General features: G+C 39.7%; 1 protein-coding gene across 5 annotated transcripts in view; it reads right to left on the minus strand.

Moving 5' to 3' along the window:
• The window catches only part of PAG1 (phosphoprotein membrane anchor with glycosphingolipid microdomains 1), a 166154-nt gene that overhangs the window by 89512 nt on the left and 52941 nt on the right, over positions 1 to 23701 (minus strand). The gene's annotated exons all lie outside the window — the stretch shown is intronic.

Raw genomic sequence — 23701 nt, forward strand, 5'->3', positions numbered from 1 at the left:
CACATTGCATTGTATCTGACTCTGTGACTCTATGGACTGTAGCTTGCCAGGCTCCTCGGTTCATAGGATTTTCCAGGCAAGAACACTGGAGAGGGTTGCCATTTCCTTCTTCAGGGACTCTTCCTGACCCATGGATTGAACCCACATCTCCTGTGTCTCCTGCATTGCAGGCAGATTCCTTACTGCTTGAGCCGCTGGGGAAGGCACTGAACTGTATGTACACTTTAAATGAGTGAGTTGCATGATATGAGAATTACAGTTCGATAAAGCTTTTTTTTTTTTTTAAAGGCCGAGTTCATTTAATCCAATTTAGTCCCTAAGAATTGCTGTTAAAACAAGTCAACTCCTTAGAAGCCAAACAGCCACAGAGATAAAACAAAATATACCTTCTGCACTAATAAAAAAAGAAAACAAACACACACAAAACCACAGCCTGGAATGCATACAGCATCCAACAGAAAACGTGATGGGCCCCAGGGCATTTCCCGGCTGGCTCATCCACCCAGACCAACCTACTGCCTAGTTGCAGCAGCGTAACTAGAGCTCAGAACTTTCCTTTTGTCATGAAGTATCCAATTTTCTCTTCTTTCTTTGTCAACCAGAGAGACAATTTTCTATGTCACTAGAGATACACCGAGTTGGATAAACATAACAGTTAGGAGGGAAGTGAGATAAAACGATAAATGATAGTCAAAAAACAAACTCTTAAAAACTACCAGGCTTTAGACAGTGGAGGAAATATCAGTTTTGTGGTGAACCAATGACCTCTGTGCTAAGTCAAGACAGTAGCATTTGTCAGGGTAGTCAGGCAGAGGAACATGACATCTTTAACACTTGCCAGACCATTCAGTAAGTCTTCTGAAGAGACCAGGCAATGAATGACTAACAGCAGATATTCTGGTCCTTATTCATACACTGTTTTGTATTAATACTTATCACCTGCTATGCAACTGCTTGTCATATCTCCCCAGTGAAATTCCAAACACCCCCCAAACAGGGAAAGAATCCCATGGGTTTTCTCTCCTCTCACCATTCCATACTCAAAGCATCCAGCAAAGAGTTAAAACTGCTTTATGGGGCACAGGATACACCCATCTTAGAGTCTTACAGCACCAAAGACATTTTTTTTTCCTTTTTAATAATGTTGTTTTGGAGCAAACACAATTTAATGAATGGCATATCCACAAAATCTATGTAATAAATAATTTCATAATTGATTGTTACTGTTCCTTGAGGCCCAATTTCTAAGGACTTTATTTTGGACAAATGTTTACTATGATCCATAAACAACAGAAAAAGTCTTCAAATATCAACAGGCTGCTCCTCAATGTATTAGAGCATGTCTTTGTAAACAGCATTCTACCGGGTCCACCCGGACTGACACAAACTACAAACTTCAGTTTTAAAAACTATCTTCAGAACTAAATCTTTTTTAAAGGTACCTTTAAAAAAATGTACTAGAGTGTAGTTGATTTACAATGTTGTGTTAATTTAGGGCTTTCCAGGTGGTGCTAGTGGTAAAGAGCCCGCCTGCCAATGCAGGAGACGCAGGAGACACAGGTTCAATCCATGGATTGGAAAGATCCTCTGGAGGAGGGCATGGCAATCCACTCCAGTGTTCTTGCCTGGAGAATCCCATGGACAGACGAACCTGATGGGCTACTGTCCATAGGGTCACAAAGAGCTGGACATGACTGAGCAACTGAGCATGCACGCATATTGTGTTAATTTCAGGTATACAGCAAAGTGATTCAGTCACACATATATTCATCCTTTCTCAGATTCTTTTCCCATATAGATTATTACAGAATATTGAGTAGAGTTTCCTGTGCCATATAGTAAGGTTATCTATTTTATTTATAATTGATTCTGATGCTGGGAAAGACTGATGGCAAAAGGAGAACGGGGCAGCAGAGGATAAGATGGTTAGATGGCATCACTGACTCAGTGGACATGAATTTGAGCAAACTTGGGAGATAGTAGAGGACAGAGGAGCCTGGAGTGCTGCAGTCCATGGGGGTGCAAAGAGTCAGACAGGCCTTGGTGACTGAACAACCATGTGTTAAAGGTAGCTTTTAATGTAACCACAGACAAGACTTTTTATCACAGAAAGAGAGGGAATCGTTTCTCTCTGCAACATATCCTTACATAGGTCATATAACTCCAAAAATTACAGACTCTTTGCTATTGAAATCTAATGATTAGTCACTAAGTTCAATATATACTTAAAAGCCTATAGTTAAATGTAATTAGCCAGGATAAATTACAGAGAGAACCATGCAAACACATGAAAACATTCTCAGTGTTCAATGTGCTAGGAAGCAACAAAGGAAAAAGGAAATAAAACTCTCTCTTAATATATATTCAGAAAGAAACACTCTAGTTTTCCACTTCTGAAAGCTCTTTGGTTAAGGAGGGAGCTCCCAAATTCCTGTGGTAGGGACTCTAAAACCTCTCTGTGACTTGACTGGCCAGCCCAGCTCCTTTCCAGAACAAATTCACCTTCCCCTGTCTTTGCTGCTATTATTCTTGTCTGGAATGTTCCACTCCTTCTCCCCTCGTCTCTAACTTACCATCCTTCTTGGTAAGGATTTTCTTTTTTCCCTCTGTCCTTACTTTCTGCCCAGTTCATTTGGCATCAGATATTCTTACTTGTCCTATACTGGGGTTAAATCCCTTTTTCCCTGATCAAGCAGGTCAAGCAGATAACACTTCTGGCTCTTTTGACCTCTTCATTTAAGGGGAGGGAGGCGGATCAGTGTGTGATTCCAGGAAGCATAAACTAGGTACCCTGGCTTCGTTGTTGTGCAGTTACTAAGTCGTGTCCAACTCTTTTGTGACCCCATGGACTGTAGCCCACCAGACTCCTCTGGCTATGGGATTCTCCAGGCAAGAATACTAGAGTGAGTTGCCATGCCCTCTTCCAGGAGATCTTCCCAACCCAGGGACTGAACCCATGTCTCTTACATCTCCTGCACTGGCAGGCGGGTTCTTTACTAATAGTGCCACCTGGGAAGCCCGGGTGGCCATTTTAGCTCCTCTCTATCTTCTTATAGGGATGGAGCTACCCCCTGGGAATTGGCCTCTGACCCTCCATACCATAATCTGATCCTTCTGGCTCACAGGCCTGTCACAGCTACTGTGACTTGTGCTCACCCCTCGGGTTCTGCATCACTATAAAAAATAAACTCCACCCTCCTATCTGGCCTATACCAGTAATAATGATGACAGTTGAACCTTATCTGCCAATTATTTTATCCTCGCTCTTTTTTTTTTCCAGAACTTGGGAGGGTCACGGGGGTGACTGTGGTTTTCATCAAAGACTCCAGAATCATTCATGTATGTAAGTTTACATAAATTGATTAGCTGGCTTTCAAAATTGATGTGAGATCATGTCCCATCTCCCTGCCTGGACATAATTTGGGGTCATAAATCTTTGCTACCCTGGGCTTCATCACAAAGCCCAATGTAGAGCAGAAATAAACTTAGATATGTTCAATTATGAATACATAATCTAATTAAAGACATATAGAGAGAAGATTAAAAACAAAACTTAGGACTACAGTATTTGTGATTCCAGCTCACAGTTTTAAGCTTATTAATGCCTTTTTGGTGTCCCTTGTCAGCAAGTGCTAGCATAAAGTTAATATAGGCTGGCTGACTATAAAATTAATATATGTGACACACTGTGGTCCTGCAGAGTCAGTTTAATTGCACACTGAGCAGCTAGAAGAGAGAATAAAAGATAAGGCATATCCTGATTGATTTTCTTCATCAAAACCCCAAGATCTCATTTCAACAAAACCCTGTCATTAAATTTCCAGCATATCTAACAGTGAATTTTATGTGATATATATCTGAACCTAATTTCCAAAGCAGTGGTGGCAATCTATTATAAGCCAAGTTCTCAGTTATCCACATCTTAAACCTTCATATTATGGGTTCCATTATCTTTTTTCTTGGTCTTACATAAGAAGCTTCTCATGTATTTAAAAACCTATTAATGGGCAATGCTGCTGAGAAATAATAGCTCAGATGTCCAAATATATGCTTTTGAATTTCCTTCCCAAAGAAACAACAAAAGTAGATTAAATATATAAAGGATTTATAATTATGTCAAAATAAAGACAGTGTTTCGAAAAAACTTTAGAGGTCAATTAAAGTGATTAAACCACTAATTTCCCTTCAATTTTAGTTTTAGTACATTTTTTTTGTTTCCAAGTCTGTTTGTTTACTTGTAATTGAAGTACAGTCAACATTATATTAGTTTCAGATATACAACAGTGATTCAATATTTTTATAGATTATATTCTATATAAAGTGAAAGTGAAAGTTGCTCAGTCATGTCTGACTCTTTGCGATCCCATAGACTATAGCCTGCCAGGCTCCTCGGTCCATGGAATTCTCCATGCAAAAATACTGGAGTGGGTTACCATTTCCTTCTGCAGGGGATCTTCCTGATGCAGGGATCAAACCAGGGTCTCCCGCATTGCAGATGGATTCTTTACTGTCTGAGCCACCAGGGGAAATATTGGCTATATTCACTATGTTATAAATTATATCTTTGTATCTTATTTATTTTATACCTAGGAGTTTTAATGCAATCTTTTTTTTAAAGTATGCATTTATTGAATGCTAACAGGACACTAGTACTAACTAGTTAATGGTACTAATAAGCAGTACTTAGCAACACGATAATAATTCTCAAAATGATTGCCTATATAAAGCACTTTCCAGTTTTCAAAGATGTCACACTTTTCCTAGACAATCACAGTCTCCTGTTAAAACAACAGAGCAAATATTGTCATGCCCACTTTACCAATGGGGAAACTGAGGCTCAGAGAGGTCTTGAACACTGGCAGGGCTGGTACTACAGTCCAGACTGCTCATGCTCAGTAGTTAATCAGTTGTTTGGAGATTCAATACATAGTTATTCAACACCTACTAAGCAGCAAATCCTGTGTTGCAGCTGGGGACAGAGGTGCTGCCTGCCCTCCCAGTCTCTCCCCAGGTCATCCTATTTGACACAGGACCAGTCAGCCCCATTTATCAAATCAACATGCACATTATACAGTCAACATAAGATTTGTATTTTATACATGGACAAAACCAAAAATAAATCTGTTAATATTTCTCCTGTAAAAACAAAACTTTGGAAGACTTCCTTAAAGTTAATACACTTAATCATTTACTTTAGAAATTAAGAATATACTTAATTGTTACTCCTCAAGGCTCCAATTAGATAGTGTTTCCATGAAAACTGAGAAAAAATAGCCTTTGGCATTTTTCAATGATAGCATTTAATCTATCAAATGAATGAGAATTTAATCCCATAAATTTGTCTACCTCATTCATATACCAAAATGTCAGACTTTATCTAAGGAGACAATCTTAGACGCAAACATTCTCAGGAACAGTGCTGAGAATACTGCTGGAGAAGACTGTTCTTGAAATTCGGTTTTGGGGTTCACGTATTTCAAATCACAGGGATCTACATTCCCGGTACCACTACGCAGTTCTCAAGCCATGATTTTAATATGAGGTTGCCCCTTACTTAAGTGCAGTTCTCATAAAATGTCATAAAACACGAGAGAGACAATCCATATTGAGTCCTGAAATGAAAAGGCATGGCACCCACACATCCTTTTCTCTACTTTTGCCCATGAATTAATCCATCAGTAGTAAAGGCATTTACATTTAAGGCAGGTTTCCTTTCAGGTAGGAAGACAGATCGACAGACAAGACAGACAGATATGACTCAGAGAAACCAGGAGTCCTGATATAAAGAAACCCAACAAGGCACTGAAAGAAGAAACGTATTAGTAGGTGGCAGATTCAATCAGTCAGAGAGTTGATTTCACAACCGCGGCCTCACACTCTTGCTGATAAGCTAGTGGAACACAGTAGAACATGTACTCATTACAAATGAAACCCAAACCCACCACTGTAGGCCTCCAAGAGTCATCAGTCTTTCAGAATTGAGCAAGTAGAGAAGAGTGCAAAAGTGCGTTTCAGCTTCCTGTCTCCTTCCTCCACTCTTTCTGTCTCTAAAGGATTGTGACTTGATATTTACTCATATTTTTCTTTTTTTGAGATAAGTATATATATATGTATATGTATATTTTAAAGTCTTAATCAATGTAGCTTTATTTCTTATGTACATATATTTCTGTGTCAATCTGTCAGCTACCTTAGGGTAGATACCTGTGATGTCAACTGTATCACACGCCCAAGTCCAGTGTCTTCCACAGCGCCTGGAGGCACTACTCTCATGTAAAACTAGCTCTGCCTTATTAGAGTCCTGTTAGACATGATAAGAGGAAATAGAAAAATGAGATACAGGCTCTAATTTATATAAATCACTTGTCAGATGCCTTTTAAAAAAAGACTTAAGCTTTTTTAAAGCCTCAGGTCCCAAACTGCCACATAAATTTCTACAGAATGAAACTCTGACTCATGCATTTCTTTATTGGTACAGGATTAACTAAGAATCTAAATCCCTGTTCAAACTTCCTACCTTCTCTGATTTATTGAACATACCTAAGATTTTGGCAACCTAGGAAGAAAACAGAGATAGCTAAAGAGGCCTAATTTACAAAGAAAATTATATTCCAAAAGTTCATCTTAGCCTGCCATTAGGAATACCAAATACACTGTTCTATTAGGATGAGTAAATGAAAGTTATTACATTATTAAGATCAATAGGTAATAGCAATTTTTATCATGTTAAACAACTTTGTGTAAAGCAATCAATGAACATTAAAACCCTATTTATTGTCTTCTGAAGTTTCCTTGATCTTTGATTTTTATAGAAACATTTACCAAGTTACCAGCAAAGGAATACTGTTATGTATCAATTTCTGTTAGTAGGTCAAATATGTACTTTCACATTTCAAAATAGCCTGAATATGTCATTTAAAAATTATAAAATATTGTACACTTTTTATATCCTGAGTCACTTCCTCATTTTTAAGGCAACTAGTTCTTTTAAAAAACATGCCATTATGAATGGCTGCACAGTGACTTCTGCACGTTTTTCTCCATGAAATGAAGTTATGATCTCATATGATAGAAACCTAGCATCAGAGAAGAGCCATTTATTTATCCAGATTAAACTTCTTTCACTCCTGTAACTGGAGCACCGGTGAGTGACAAGGACAACATCAGAAAACTGAATGGAGATGTTGAATAATTAACGAGCATAATGCCTCAAATACACTGCTGATTATTATTATTATTGTAACATCATCAAGCACTTCACCACAGTTTCCTAAGCAGCTACCACCTGCTAGGTGCTTTGCAAGCATCATTCCCATCTTTTATAATGCAGGGATTATTAGTGCCAGTTTAAACAAGGAGAGGAGTTAGGGGACTCATCTAAGGCTATGGAATCTCCATAACAGCTGTGCTTCTAATAAAAGTCTCTCTTTGTTCTGCCCCAAACTGCCTGTTCTTAGGAAAAGGTCATTGAAAGGGACTATCAACCTGCTAATACCCATTCACTAAAGAGTCGAAAGTGATTTTTATGTGAGGCTTTGTAGTGAGACTTCATGTGTCAGCTTTGAGCTTAGGTGGGAGGTCTGCTGGGAGAACCAGTCACCAGCAGATGCACTAGTGACAAGGTAACAGCGGCAGCAGCAGCCACCTCCACAGAAGAGGTGACATGAACACCAGGGCACTGGGACCATACTTCAGCTTGATGTCCTTAACCACTTACTTTTTCCTCTAAGTATTTCAGCTATTTTGAAGTCTGATCATAGATGGCATTTCTCTCCAAATCATAATGTAAAAATCATCCTTAATTTGACAGTAATTGAGCTACATCGTTTCTTTACATGTCTGATCAAAATACAGCTTTGAAAGTCTACAGACAATTCAAAATTTAGGGAGTATTTAGAGACGCCTATTAATGTATTACATAATCATCAACTGAAGAAAAATATTAATCTTTAAGATCCCTGTTGAGCATGGGGAACTATAATTCTTGGGATTATTTTGTGTAAACAAGCCCAAATCCTTATGTTACACAAAAGTTAATGTCTTTGCTCAGAAGATCTGAATTAATTTACAACCTCTGCTTTTGACTTAAATGCTATAAACATCTCTGTTGTTCCTGAAAACAAAGGCTGTTTCTGCATAATTTTTCAAACAGAGAAACTGAAATTCAAGTACTATGAAAATATTTACTGGATAAAACAAATGCCAAGATCAAAAATGTTAAGACAATGAGTGGATATTTATTATCCCCACTGATCCTTTTTTATTTCAAAGTTTATTTATTTTTACTCGGCTCTTCTATGCTCTTTCATTAGCTATTACAGCATAGTAATTTTAAATTCATAAAAGATGATGCAGAGTTAATAATATCATGAGCTTTACAATAATATTCAAGTAGTACTAAAAAGGATGGAAATCCATTTGTTATCTGAATATACTCTTTGGATGAACCAGTAAAAAGGATAATCTAATGTTGGAGTTTTGACTCCTCATGATCTGACCAATGAGGCTTGGCATACAGAACAGAGATTTAATTTCAAAATGCCAATGATGAATAGTTTTAAAATAACAACTTAATAAGTCAAATAGTCATGCTCTCTTCAGTGTATTTTAATAATAAATGTATAGATTTTACAATATTCTGACTTCCTAGCACTGCTAAATTCTTGTGAGGCAGTATCTGAAGTTAAGACACGGACCAATGTCTCCATGGCTTATTTGATGAAGACATCCTAATAGTTATTTCTCAGTGAAGGTAGTTTATGACTATTTCTAGGGGACTGTTAACAGGAATTTCTGATTGAATGCAGCTGGGACCTGAGAATACCAAAACGAGAAAGTACTAAAAACCTTATTATTGTCTTTACGGTGTTCACTTTTGTTTTTAATTTGTAACTTTATATTTGGAGTACATGTTGGATTAGTTTCAGGTGTACAGCAAACTGATTCAGTTCTACATATACATGTATCTATTCTTACTCAAATTATTTTCCCATATAGGCTGTTGTATAATATTAAGCAGAGTTCTCTGTGTATACAGCAGATCCTGGTTGATTACCCATTTTAGACATTTATTTATTTTTGGTTACCCATTCTAAATATAGCACTGTGTGCATGTGAGTCTCAAACTCCTAATTACCCGCTCCCTGCAACCTCTTCCCGCTGGTAAATTCTCTAGTCTCTAAGTCTGTTTCTGTTTTGAAAGTAAGCTCATCTGTAATTTTTTTTTTTTTTTTTGGTTACATTTTTTGACAGATCAGGCATGAGAAATATAAAGAAGGGAAGCCTCATGGTGCCCTTAGCTGGTTTAGGAAATGAGGAGGAACTGATAAAGAAATAAACACAGAAAGAATTTAGTTTGGTAAAGGTTGATTTGGGGCCATAAGGTCGCAAAGAGTTGGACACGACCGAGTGACTGAACTGACTGATTTGGGGGCTTCCCAGGTGGCACTAGCGGTAAAGAATCCACCTGCCAATGCAGAAGATGCCAGGGAGACTCAGGTTTGATCACTGGGTTAGGAAGATCCTCTGGAGTAGGAAGTGATAACCCACTCCAATATTCTTGCCTGGAAAGTTCCATGGACAAAGGAGCCTGGTGGACTACAGTCCACTGGGTTGCAGAGTTGGACACAACTGAGCAAATGACTGAAAGGTTGATTTTAAGGTGGATACGAGGCATGGAGGTAGGGAAATCTGGTGGGTGGTTAAACTTAGGAATTAACATCTTAGGAGAAAGGTTGAAAGTACTGAGCAAGATCAGGATATGCCAACATTTTCTGTAACAGGCCAGAGAATAAATATTTCAGGCTCTGAGGGCCTTAGGATCTATCCCAACTACTCACTTTTGTGACTGTAGCAGAAAAGCAACCATAAGCAATAGCTAAAGAATGAATGTGCCTATGTTCCAATAAAACTTTATCTATAAAAACAGGTGCCAGGTGTATTTGGCTGCAGGACACAGTTCACCAGGCCCTGAGTTTGATGACCAACAAAGTCCGAGGAAGGGATAAGCTCACTCAGGAAGAACATAAGTAAGGCAAATTAGTATGACATGAAATCTGAAAACATGGAACTCTTCATTTCTGTTGAGTCCAGTAAGGATACAGACAAGGCTTGCAGTCAAATGAAAGTGAAAGTGTTAGTCGACCAGTTGAGTCTGACTCTTTGTGACACCACGGACTGTAGTCTGCCAGGCTTCTCTGTCCATAAGATTTCCCAGGTAAGAATACTAGATTGGGTTGTCATTTCCTGCTCCAGGAGATCTTCTTGACCCAGAAATCGAACCCAGGAATCCCACACTGTGGGCAGATTCTTTACCATCTGAGCCACAAGAGGAGCCCAGAACTGCTCCAGTTCATACTAACTGTATGTGAAATTGGGCAAGTTATTTAACCTTTGAGTTTAGTCTCCTTGACGGCAAAATGAGGATGATGATAATGATAATAACAGCTAAAAACAGGCATGGTGCTAAAGAATACCTTAATATTTATAAACAATCCTCAGAATTAAGTACTGGGTTGGCCAAAAAGCTTGTTTGGGTTTTTCTGTACGATGTTATCGCTCCCTTTAACGTGGGGACTGAAACACAGGAAGACTGAACAACACACCTTCGTGACTCAGCGTGTAGGTGGTGGGAGAGGTCTGGTTCCAGCACAGGCAGCTGGCCCTAGACTCCCACTCTTAATCTTACACAAATCACAAAAACTCATGATGAGGATTAGATAAAAGTGAAGCCTTTTATCATTGTGCTTGGTGTGTAGAAAGAACCTAGTAAGTGGTGGTCATTATTATTATTATAATCCAGAGTGAGGTAAATAGACTAAGGACACAATGTTAGGACCAAACTGAAGCCAGGACAGGCTCTAAGGGGCAGGCTAGGCCTGAGGTTTAGTCTCTAGGAAAGCTGAGGCACTGGGAACTCCCCCAGGCAGTGTAGCTCGACCAATCAGAAAAAAATCCCTGTAGCCCCCCACCCGCCCCAGACCTGAGCCAATCCGGATAGGGATACGAGGTTTAAAGTCGCGTGCGCGCATGCGCGTGTACGGTTTAACCAATCAGCTATGCTGTTACAAGAACAAAGAACCATCTGTATAAAAATAGATGTGATTCAGAGATTGGGGCTCTCATCAAGATTCCACTGCGCTGGATGAGACTTGAGCCCTAGCTAGCAATAAACCCCTTCACGCTTTTGCATTGCTGTGGACATCTTATTCTCTCAGTTTTGGGGACTCGGACTCTGGGCACAACAATAAAGATGACTTCAATAAAGTCCGTCTTGTCTAAGACACTTACTTTCACTAAATTTCTAACACCAACTTTAAAAAGGCCCTCAAATCAACTCCATTGCCAATTTTCAAGCTGCCTTTCCCTTTAGGAAAAGACGTTGGGAAAGAAAATCGTATCATCCTTTATTACCACTTGCCTGGCATCTTTGTTTTCGGTTTTCACCAAGTGTTCCCAGTCAAGTTTGGTTTATTCTTAGTGTTCATACACAGAAAGTTCCAGAAGGATAGTTTCTTGTGTTCCAACCTGCTGTAAGGATCTATAGGTCCCTATTTTGGGTTCATGGTAGATTATGTTTTAACAAGCATTTAATTTTGCCAGGAATTAATGAGCCCCCACAAAGACACTTTTGACCAACCAACTCCTATTTATACATTAAGGTCCAGCTCAAATTCTCCCTCCTCTGCAGAATTCCCTGTTCCCTTATGCTCCATTTCTCTTGGCAAGTTTCTGACATCTCTCTTAGGGCAGTAACCACTGTCAGCAGTTTATTTGGTACCTTTTGCTGGAACAGGTATTCCTTGACTGATGGTATTAGTTACTTTTACTTCTTTTCTTGATATGTGGAATAAAGGTTAGCATAGGAATTTACACATATAAAAGCAAGGAGTACAAGAAAAGTCATTAATCCCCAAAGAAAAAGGAATGTAAGTCATAAGTAAAAATAATGGACTTTCCATATTCTAATTTAACAGTGATACTATATTTTCAAAAAATTTTTTAAAGTTTAAGCATCACAGGAAATACACCTAATTATTATTTAAATTTATTTAACTATCAATTGTTGCTGAAATGGAATTAAGATCAGTTTTTAAATTTTCCAGGGGCTTCCCTGATAGCTCAGTTGGTAAAGAATCCACCTGCAATGCAGGAGACCCCAGTTTGATTCCTGGGTCAGAAAGATCTGCTAGAGAATGGATAGACTACCCACACCAGTATTCTTGGGTTTTCCTTGTGGCTCAGCTGATAAAGAATCCACCTGCAATACGGGAGACCTGGGTTCGATCCCTGGGTTGGGAGGATCCCCTAGAGAAGGGAAAGGCTACCCACTCCAGTATTCTGGCCTGGAGAATTCCGGGGACTGTATAGCCCATGGGGTCACAGAGAGTCAGACACAACTAAGCCCCTTTCACTTTCAATTTTCCAAAAGAACCTTGGGATGAATTACCCCTACCCATGAAGTGGATAAAGTTTTTACACACTAAAGAGAAACCAAGGAAGGAAGAGCAAGAGAAAATACAATGGTGTTATATCAGGGCAAACAGCAATTGTAACATTTAAAAATGCTTATTTCTATAATAAAGTTATATATGGTTATATAAGATATTAAGTATTTAGTAACTGTCAACATCTTAAATATATACTTTATTGCAAAATAAATAAATAAATAAATAGTTTCTGTTTAAGCACAGCCCAGCAAAAAATTCAAACATGTCTTGGGTGATATGTTAATGCCAGGGATTAAAGAACTAGTATTTATAAGACAAAAAATTAAGCATGGCCCCTACTTGGAAAGTATGAGTCAGGTTTGTTTTGCTTTAACCTGGGCCCATGAGGATAGATCTCAAAGGGTCCTGGAGCAACCTCGGAGGTTCTGTACACAACTTGCAATTATATGCAAAGCTCTCTGTGCCTGTGTCCCTCTTCAGAGAACTCGTCTAGAACTTGTCATGAAATTCCTGAATAAGTCTATTACCTCCCTTGCCAGGATCTGCAGACAAGACTCCCTGAAGCACATTTATCTTACTTAAAAAGTTCTTTTTTATTAACTTCCTACTGTTGAAAAGAACAGAAGACTAGATTATTGGTCAACTTAAGTGAGTAAACATGTGTTTCTGTCCCAGCTCACTGACATTAGATCTAAACTCAAAATTTTGTCCATTAGTGAGAAGCCAAGTTTTTCTCCATTAACGCATGGAAACTTAACCTTAACTTAAAAATTTTAAATAGTTCAGTGTTTTCAGGGATCTGAGGTGTCTATTTATAAAGCTTGCAGACAAAAATCAATAAATACTGCAAGAGCTGAGCAGTTCTGAAATGCCTGAGTATTAATTGGCATGCTTTATTTTCTAATGAATCTGTGGAGTTAACTCTATTTAATGGGCTTCACAGGTGGCACTAGTGGTAAACAATCTGCCTGCCAATGCAGGAGACATGGGTTCAATCCCTGGGTTGGGAAGATGCCCTGGAGGAGGGCATGGCATGGCAAACCACTCCAGCATTCTCGCGGAGAATCCCATGGACAGAGGAGTCTGGTGGGCTATAGTTCATAGGATTGCAAAGAGTCAGACACAACTGAAGAACTTAACATGCACACACTTTTCCATCCATAGGCTATAATCCATCTCTTATAAATGAAAGATGTTTCAGTATCTCTTGGGAGAGAAACCTATTCTTTCCAACCTATTCTTTCCAGAACAAAATACATTTCTCTCAAGGATTAGATTTGAGAGATTGTATAGCATTTACAAAAGGCTTTTTCCAATATCCTCCTGCTAATTTAATTTTCTGCCTTTTTCCTTGTTGATAGCTGGGACCAATTTGGAATACCTTTTCCATATTATTGAAAATCAGTGGGCAGTAATGTCATTAATGCTTTCAGGCCACTGATGTACAAGAGGTTATTACTTCAAAGTACAAAAGATGATCGAAAATGAGTTGACCTTCCTAAAGTAAGAATTAAGTAGCCAAGGCCTGAAATTCAAAAGCTGCTTTCTGTTTTCCTGAAACTGTCCAATAAGCTTATCCTTACTAACCACAGAACCAACATTTCTTTGCTTAACTTGACATAAGGGACCATAACATTATATTCAGGCTCTACAGTAGCTTCGCTGCTCCCTGAAAGAATAGTATGATTCATACCCATTTCAATTTCTATCTGTTTTGCATAAATGAAGCAGGCTTGCAGAAAAGACTGATTCATTATCATGTAAAATACAGCCATTAGGAGAAAATGTAGTAACCACATTCTGAGACATAACAAGATCAGACTCTCAGGCTTCTGGACTGAGCTGGGGAATGAGATGTGGAGTGTTTCTAAAAAAAGAAACTCTTCCTTCTGAAAGAGGTATTCACAGTGGTAAATTAAAGGAATTTTACAGCTCCTTAAAAAATGGAAGCCACAACAGGCCATTCCTTAAGTCCACCATCAAAGCAGAACATTCTCTCCAACTGACCCTTAGTGTTAGTACCGGTGTAGAGGCAAGTCATAAAACTGGTATCTGTTTTATCTGTTTTGTTTCTCTTTCAGAATCTTCTTTTCTCCCCCAACATTTACCAATTCATGAAAGGATATGTCAAAGGATGGGCTTCCCCAGTGGCTCCACAGTAAAGAATCCTTCTGCAATGCTGGAGCTGCGTGTTTTATCCCTGAGTCAAGAAGATCCCCTGGAGGAAGGCATGGCAACCCACTCCAGTATTCTTGCCTGGAGAATCCTGTGGGCAGCATAGCCTGGCGGGCAATTGACCATGGGGTTGCAAAGAGTTGGACACAACTGAAGAGACTTAGCACACACTCACACAGGATACATATAAGGATACATATAAACAGCCAGACAAAAAGGGACATAAGGTGAGATCTGGGAGAGGCCCACACGCAGGAATTTCTGTGCTCAATCTTAAAGCCCTCCATTATTAGTATTTTTTTTTAACTGAAGAATAGCTGTTTTATAGCATTGTGTTAGTTTCACATGCACAGCAAAGTGATTCAATTATACGTACACACACACACACACACACACACACACACACATATACTTTTTCAGATTCTTTTCCATTATAGGTTATTACAAGATATTGAATATCATTCCCTGTGCTTTACAGTCCTTGCTGTTTATCTATTTTATGTAACTATCTTGTGGTTGGAGTATTAACAGGAACCACTTGACTCAAGTGCCTATCATGGTAACAGTCAATGTGCTATCATTGTCCCTGCCTATCAGATGCTACCACCAGGAAGGAACAGCTGGGTAATGACAGAAATGTAAAGTGTTAAGTGCCACAGACTCCACAGCAAGGGGAAGAGACTAGAAGGCCTGATTCTTGCAGTGATAAAGAAATAGCCTCAGGGATGGAAAGAGGAGATGATCCATAGAAGAAAACAGGCGAATGGGAAGAAACTTTGAGTGCTTATACAATGCCGGGCATTGCTCTAGGCACTGAGGATACAATGTGAACGAACCAGACATGTCTCAGCTGACCTCCCCATAGGTGAAGACTCACGACAGACCAATTAACACTAGAGTATCAGGCAGGGAAAGTAAATTTTTTTTTAAATCAAAAAAATTTTTCTCAAGGTTTAAATTTTTTATTTTTTAAAAATTAATTTATTTACTTTAATTGGAGGCTAATTACTTTTAAAAGGTAAATGAAGGAGGAAGGACAGAGTGTTATGAGGGATTCCTGAGCCCTGGCTGCCTGCTGCTGCTGCTAAGTTGCTTCAGTCGTGTCCGACTCTGTGCGACCCCATAGACAGCAGCCCATCAGGCTCCCCCGTCCCTGGGATTCTCCAGGCAAGAACACTGGGGTGGGTTTCCATTTCCTTCTCCAATGCATGAAAGGGAAAAGTGAAAGTGAAGTCGCTCAGTCGTGTCTGACTCTTTCTGACCTCATGGACTGCAGCCTACCAGGCTCCTCCATCCATGGGATTTTCCCGGCAAGAGTACTGGAGTGGGTTGCCATTGCCTTCTCCACTGGCTGCCTGAGGAAGTCCTTTTTGAGGAAGGAACATTTAAGTTGAGATCTGAATACAAGAAGGAACTATCCTCTCTCTTCCTGTAACCTATATAAACTGTCTTTGATGGGAAAAGGGTGTCAAATGGCAAACTGAAGAGCTGTGATCTTGTCTTGTAATTCAGGGGTTTTCACCACTTTTCTGTGTATGTTCGAGGCATATTTTCAAATATCATAATATGTATTAGATTATATGAAGGGATTATAAAACAAAGCAATTTGAAATCAGTCAACAGGAGTTCAATCCTGTCACTCACAGCAGTTCCACTAACAGTGTCTCAGGTGTCTATGAAAACACCCCTTTTCCCCATGGTCATCCTGAGGATGCAATTCTGAGCTGGTATTTGCAGCCCACACCACACTCTTATACACCCAGGAGGTAAACTCGTCTCCAGTGAAAGGAGATCCTTCTATAGCAGACACTCAAGATGCAGAGATATTACTTTGCCGACTAAGGTCCGTCTAGTCAAGGCTATGGTTTTTCCTGTGGTCATGTATGGATGTGAGAGTTGGACTGTGAAGAAGGCTGAGCGCCAAAGAATTGATGCTTTTGAACTGTGGTGTTGGAGAAGACTCTTGAGAGTCCCTTGGACTGCAAGGAGATCCAACAAGTCCATTCTGAAAGAGATCAGCCCTGGGATTTCTTTGGCAGGAATGATGCTAAAGCTGAAACTCCAAAACTTTGGCCACCTCATGCGAAGAGTTGACTCATTGGAAAAGACTCTGATGCTGGGAGGGATTGGGGACAGGAGGAGAAGGGGACGACAGAGGATGAGATGGCTGGATGGCATCACTGACTTGTTGGACGTGAGTCTGAGTGAACTCCAGGAGTTGGTGATGGACAGGAAGGCCTGGCGTGCTGCGATTCATGGGGTCACAAAGAGTCAGACACGACTGAGCAACTGAACTGAACTGAACTGAAAAATTAAACTTCCCTTATCCTCTGCGAACATACTTGTTTAGCTTCATAATTGCCTAACAATACCTGTAATTGTATATACATATTTTATAAACTATACATACTCAAATGTGGAAAAATAAATTTTATTTAAAAAATTAAAAACTCTTTATTGAATTTGTTATAATATTGCTTCTGTTGTATGCTTTAGTTTTATGGTCATGAGGCATGTGGGATCTTAGCCCCCACCGCCAACCAGGGATCAAACCCATACCCTTTACATAAGAAAGCAAAGTCTTAACCACTGGACCACCAGGGAAATCCCTGGAAAAATAAATTTTAGATACTAACATTGGACGGCATGCCTTTGCACTTTGGGTCATTTGCTGGACAATGGCAGATGATAGTGGTCATGAAATGGCAAAGCCTGGCTTGCCACTCTTGAGTGTCTACATTTTCTGGCTGTCCCATAGGAAATATTCATTTTCACAGAATCCTCGATTTTTTGGTTCTTCCCCTACATGATGTTACAGGAAAAGTTTTATTTATTTTATTCGCCCTCCTACTCTGTTCTGTGGCTCTTTATAGCTAAAACCATCAGAAAAAAAAATGGCCAGCAGAACAGCTTGCCTGAAGTCTACAGGGAATGAGTGAAGCACATGCAGAGAAGGAGGAACCCTAGTACTACCCGGTGACACAGCAAAATTATGAGAAACTATGCCTGGTGGCTCAGAGGTTAAAGCGTCCGCCTCCAATGCGGGAGACCCGCATTGATCCCTGGGTCGGGAAGATCCCCTGGAGAAGGAAATGGCAATCCACTCCAGTATTCTTGCCTGGAGAATCCCATGGAAGGAGAAGCCTAGTAGGTTACAGTCCATGGGGTCGCAAAGAGTCTGACATGACTGAGCGACTTCACCTTCACCATGCTTGACCTCAGAGGCCCACCATTCAAAATTACCATGCATTAACTACTTGGATGTAGGGCCCTCTTGCGATGATGTCACTCCTTTAATGATTGGGGTTGATTTGGTGAGAGGTGTGTTAGTTGTTCAGCTGTGTCTTGACTCTTTGCGATCCTATGAACTATAGCCCACCACACTCCTTCGTCAATGGAATTCTCCGGGCAAGAATAGTGGAGTGGGTAGCCATTCCCTTCTCCAGGGGATCTTCCCGACCCAGGAATCAAACCCAGGCCTCCTGCATTGCAGGCAGATTCTTTACCATCTGAGCCACCAGAGAAGCCCTTGTGGGGAACTGGGGTCCCAGGGAACCACAGGTCTGGCCAGAGCCCCCGTCTGCTCTCAGGAGCAGGTGCTGGGGACCTCAGATTCTGAACTCAAAGTACATCCATGATGGCTCAGAAATTTCCAAGGAAATCAGGACTACTGATAACAGCTTAGCATGTGAAATCTTTTCACAGAAAATCACAGTATTTTCACACTGGAAGAAACTTTATCCTTCATGAAGAAATAATCCTCACTTCACCTGTCCCTTTTTTGGTCTTTTATTTCTTCTTTCCTTCTTCTTCTTCTTTTTTTTTTTTTTTTAAAAATATCAACTAGCTATTTTAAAAGGAAAAAAAAAAAAGAGTCCTGATATACAGAAAACTATGGAAGTAAAATAAATGCCTGCCAATTTCACGCACCTTCACTCACCTTTATTTAAATGAAAAATTCAAAACAAAATAAATAAAAACAGTCCTAGAGAAGTTCTGGAACTTACCTGGGGTCACACAGAAGCCAGGAGTAAATAATGACAGCAGTGTCTAGGTCATCTGATTTCCCAACCAAGTTCTACCTTGTTGAGATCACATACTTAATAGAAAACTGATATTTACAAGTCTAGATGGGGACAGTCTAGTGATTAGATGCAATTTTAACCACTAAAAAGTCAGTTAAGGTTGGGGAAACCATTTGAAACATATTTTAAGTTAAAAAATTCTAATAGTAATTTTTATATGTTAAAAACTTCTAAAAAGAAAATAGAACACACACAAAAAGTGAATACTGTCAGGATATATTCACATGCCAAAAAGTAAATATAGTGACAAAAAGTGAATACTCTTAGAATGTATTCTATACCATGAAGCCAAATGACAGTGTTATGATCAGCAGGGCCAACACAGCTTTTGAGAGTAAGTCAACAGATTGGTATCAAAAAGGGACCAATGCTGAAGCTTGGTTCTATCCAGTCTAATGCTATACAGTTGACCCTTGAACAATGTGGGGGTAGGGGTGCAAATCTGTGCATAATTTATAGTGGGCCCTCTGTAACCACCCATGGTTCTTCTTCCATGGATTCAACCAACTGTGACTCATTTAGTACTTACTATATATAGTATTCACTATCAGAAAAAATCCACGTATAAGTGAACCTGCACAGTTCAAACCCACGTTATTCAAGGGTTAACTATACTTCATTTGGACAGTGGCCTAGAAAACAGAAGAATGAAACTTAACTAGAGGCTGAAATTCTCCTTTTATACTTGGAAGCACAGCAAATGCACTCTCTCAAGCTTATGAAGTAACCCTCCAGCATCATTGATTTTTGAGTCTTACAAAAGCTCTTCGTATTGTGCCTGCATCACAGATTTACACTGCCATAACTCCTGTCAGACATCATCTTGGCTTTATGAATAAATAAAACTATGCTCTAGGGAAACATTGATTTAAGAAGAAAAATCAATACCCATCTAGCATGTGATAGACCTGAGCATTAAGGCTACTTATCCCTCAAGTACAATACTAAATGGAAAACCATACTTTTTGCTTCCTAAGTAAAAGCCGGGTGAAGGTGTATGAAATTGGAAGGCAAATGATTGCCTTCCACAGGCCTCTTTCAGGAATCAGGATTCCTCTTTCCTTTTCAAGGTAGTTAGCCAATACTTCCAAAATAAAAGAGGAAGGGAAAGATTAAAAAGAGGCTGACAAACCAATACTGGCAAAATCTTGGTAATGTGTGAATTTATACAGTGAGTATACAAGAACTCACTGTATTATTCATTCTCTCATGGATGTAAAATTTTTCATAATAAGAATTTGAAAAGTATGCATCCCTGCCTGGAAAAAACTCTGTTTAAGGCTAATATCAACCAAGATGTTGACAATGGTTCTTTCTAGGGTACAGCCTCATAGGAAAGCTTTTTTCTTTCTTTGGAATTTCATATTTCCAACTTTCTATGCTGAATATGTATACTGCTTTTATAGTTCAGAAGATACTCACATAATAAATGCAAGGCAGGATAGCAAAAAAGAGAAAAAAAACAGGATTAATTAATTGACTTCAAAGTATTTTGTTGACTACTGACCTAGAGACAGCTAAGATACACATGTAATGCTTATTTACATCAACTCTTTTATAACCGCTCTCAGACATTTTTTCAGAGTACAAGGAGGTTGCTATTAAAATTGGTTTGAAAAATAAAGCAAACACTACACTGAAATTAACCTCATCTTTGCGAGTCAGAGTTCACATGGGAGACAACACCTGGCTAAAGTCATCATTTCCTCAGTTCTGAAATCACCTTACAACCTAAGCCTATTTTCACAGTGGAGACAGCTGTTGAGAGTTCTGACAGGCCTGTGGTAACCTTTGATTACAAAGCCACTCCAGAGGCCAAGGCTTTTGCTTTGTTTCTCGAATTGGTTGGAGTTAAAAATGAATCCCATTATGTTTCCCGAGCTCCTCAAAGACACAATCCATCGCTAACTGTGTTAACTGCGGCCTTGTTGTTTTGGGATTAGGGCTCCTGTCCCAACGGACAGTTACTGATGCTGTTCTCCCAGCTTGTCTTTCTCATGAGTGGAAAGAACAACTCTGGTGATCTGAAACACACTTCCAAGACACGGGCACACGAGAAGCCTGAAAATGGGTCAGGGTAATTTAATTTCTGAATCCCAAATTCAAACATTACACAAGTAACTACTATCCTCACCTAGATTGGTGAATGCACTGACTGAATCTACTCTCTAGGTGGAAATGACTACACAGTTGCAAGTTCCAGGATACACAGCCAGCATTTCAGTTCTGACAGCCTTGGCCCCTCTCTTGCTTGGCTCATCAGTTTTGTCTGATTCTTTGCGACCCCATGAACTGTAGCCCCCCAGGCTCCTCTGTCCATGGCATTTCCCAGGCAAGAATACTGGAGTGAGTTGCCTTTTCCTTCTCCAGGGGATCTTCCTGACACAGGGATTAAACCCAGGTCTCCTGTATTGCAGGTGAATTCTTTACTATCTGAGCCACCAGGGGAGCCCATAGAAAAGGGAAAGGGGCTGTAAATTGGTTTGGGCAGCTCTTCTTTAATCCATAGATACTAACAGTCTAACAGAAAAACAAAACATTGTTGAGAAAAATGTCTGTACATAGAGAATAAGCACAGCTTGAGATTCCTTTTTAAAAACACTACCTTACTTTTTTGGGATTCCCCAGAGTCTCAGTGGGTAAAGAATCTGCCTGCAATGTAGGAAACACAGGAGACGTGGGTTCAATTCCTGGGTTGGGAAGATCCCCTGGAAAAGGGAATGGCAACCGACTGCAGTATTCTTGCCTGGAGAACCCCACAGACAAAGGAACCTACCGGGCTATAGTCCAAAGAGTTGGACATGACTAAGTGACTACACACACACCTTCCTTTTTGTTACAGTGTCAGAGATACACTCATTTAAATTAGAGCGTCCACTGTGTTACTATGTGCAAGGCATCTATTAAATGCTATAGATTCAAAAATAATATCTGAATCTTACCCTCAATGTTAGTGTCCATAGGCGGGTCAGACATATGAATGGATAATTAAGTATAGTCTGACCAGCGATACAGCTAAAGAATCATGGGAACCCAGTTCACATGAGGAAATTGTGGGAGTGGGAGAGGCTTCTCAGAGGAGATGGAAATTGACGTGGACTTTGAAGGATGCATGGCGATTTTTCAAGAAAAACTGAGCAAGGGCATTATCAGGAGTGAGACCAGCATGTGCAAAGCCTGAAAGGACAGGATGTGTTGAGAAGCACAGACAGCAAAGCAGGGGAAGGCAGGCAGTGTGCTAGAGGGCTGCACAGGACTGACAGTGGAGGTACACACCAAGATACCTGGGTCTATTCTCAAGGTTACAAGGGCCCACAGAAGTCACTGAACAAGAAATCACACTATAAAGTGGGGAGCAGGGTACCTAGAGTGGGGACAATCTGTTGAAAGACAGCTATACTAGTGAGCTCCAACAACAGACTGGCATGGAGTTGATGAGAACCAGAACTGGTGTAGTGACAGTGGGAGGCAGAGGCTAGCTAGACCGGAAGGATATTTACAATTAACATTTGTGACAGCTGGCAATTACTATTTGACCTCACCAAGCGCCACTGTTTGGGGAACTTTTTATACGTTCTCTTAAATCCGGGATCCAGTGTGGACTGAATGCAAAGAGTGAAGCAGCGTCAGGATGGAGATTGCTGGCTTGAGTTACCAGGTCAACAGTGATGCCTTTAAAATACTGATTCCAGGAGAAGGTATCAGTTGTGAGTAGCAGACAAGTGAGGAGGGGTGGGGAAGAAGGTTCCACTGTGCACAGATTAGTTTTGAAAACTGCTTGGGATATACAAATGATGATAACCAAAAGCTGGGGTCAAGACTTTGGCAGAGAGCAAACTGCAAATTCCAGATCAATTTTTTAAAAAAGGCAGAAAAATATCCCCACAGTAAGACTGAAGCAATCTACCACCTATCAAAAAAAAAAAGAAAAAAGAAAAAAAGCAGTCAATACAATGCTTTCTAAAAACTTAAGAGGACTGTGTGATTCTTCCTCAGAAACATCTGAGCCCTATTCTAAAATATATAGATTCTTGAGTTAAATCTTTAATGCCCCCTAATTAGAAAATGCTCTATAATTCAGGCCCACAAATAAAATGTGTAAGGCAAGCAGCTCTAGCGAAAATGGAAGTACATTAGAGAAAACAATATATAATCCCTGATTCGAGATTCTTGTCAAATGCTAGGAGATCAGAGGAAGGCATTTTTGGAGCACAGATAATCGAAGCTCCTAATGCACTGACTCTTAAGTTGAACTTAACTAACAAAAGGCAGGCTGTTTTCCAGGATCTGCAGTTATATTTAGAAAGATCTCCGAGGGGAACCCCAATGACCCTGAAATAGCACCCTGCTCTCCTAAGAGGAAAGGGTTCCTCTAGCAGAAGAAAGGGCTTCTCAGCAAGTTAAAGGAGAGATTTGATTGAAAGACAGTGGCCTATTTTACAAGATTGCTTCTGCGAAGAGATTCAGACCAGATGTACTCTTTCCTTTCTGGCCCATAAGAGGAATTGGATAATGATGTATAATGGACAGAGGTCAGTTAGGTCACAGTGCTTGAGGTTTGTAAATCTTTTAAATGGGTGGGCAGAGCACTTCAAAGTCCAGGATTCATTAGAAAAGCAGATAACCATGCAGCAAACTAATTGCTAACATCAAATAAAGAATGCCTTTGTGTTAACTTGTTTGTTTAGGCTAGCTGATTTTTTTCTGGTTTCAGTTCTGTTCATAGATGACCTGAAGTCATTAAATAATTTTTACATAACTTTATTATCAGCACTAAATGAGATGACCAATACTACTGATAATAATAACAGTAAAACACAGTCCAAGATATATTTTGTTGCTGGTATTGGTGGTGGTAGTGAGCACTGTTTGGAACTGGAAACTCTTCAAGCTATTCAATTATAGTCTCCATCTCAAAGATGAACACAGAACTTGAATGAGGTTAGGCACTTTGCCTAATTTCACATAGACATTAAAAGGGAGAACCAAGCT

This window comes from Ovis aries, chromosome 9 (assembly GCF_016772045.2).
Source record: "Ovis aries strain OAR_USU_Benz2616 breed Rambouillet chromosome 9, ARS-UI_Ramb_v3.0, whole genome shotgun sequence".
Taxonomy (NCBI): domain Eukaryota; kingdom Metazoa; phylum Chordata; class Mammalia; order Artiodactyla; family Bovidae; genus Ovis; species Ovis aries.